This window comes from Physeter macrocephalus, chromosome 7, assembly GCF_002837175.3.
Source record: "Physeter macrocephalus isolate SW-GA chromosome 7, ASM283717v5, whole genome shotgun sequence".
Classification (NCBI taxonomy): Eukaryota; Metazoa; Chordata; class Mammalia; order Artiodactyla; family Physeteridae; genus Physeter; species Physeter macrocephalus.
Genome location: NC_041220.1, coordinates 15,090,713 through 15,091,276, shown reverse-complemented (window position 1 = coordinate 15,091,276; position 564 = coordinate 15,090,713). Strand labels below are relative to the sequence as shown.

The window sequence follows — 564 nt, the reverse complement described above, 5'->3', positions numbered from 1 at the left end:
ATAGCCAAAGCAATCTTGAGAACGAAAAATGGAGCTGGAGGAATCAGGTTCCCTGACTTCAGACTATACTACAAAGGTACAGTAATCATGACAGTATGATATTGGCACAAAAACAGAAATACAGATCAATGGAACAGGATAGAAAGCCCACAGATAAACCCATGCACATATGGTCACCTTAGCTTTGATAAAGGAGGCAAGAATATACAATGGAGAAAAGACAGCCTTCTCAATAAGTGGTGCTGGGAAAACTGGACAGCTACATGTAAAAGAATGACATTAGAACACCCCCTAACACCATACACAAAAATAAACTGAAAATGGATTAAAGACCTCAATGTAAGGCCAGACACTATCAACCTCTCAGAGGAAAACATATGCAGAACACTCTATGACATAAATCACAGCAAGATCCTTCTTGACCCACCTCCTAGAGAAATGGAAATAAAAAGAAAAATAAACAAATGGGACCTAATGAAACTTAAAAGCTTCTACACAGCAAAGGAAACCATAAACAAGACGAAAAGACAACTCTCAGAATGGGAGAAAATATTTGCAAATGAA

At 37.8% G+C, this 564-nt stretch overlaps 1 protein-coding gene across 1 annotated transcript in view; it reads right to left on the bottom strand.

Moving 5' to 3' along the window:
* The window catches only part of PDLIM5 (PDZ and LIM domain 5), a 220,685-nt gene that overhangs the window by 44,565 nt on the left and 175,556 nt on the right, over positions 1-564 (bottom strand). The window lies entirely within an intron of this gene.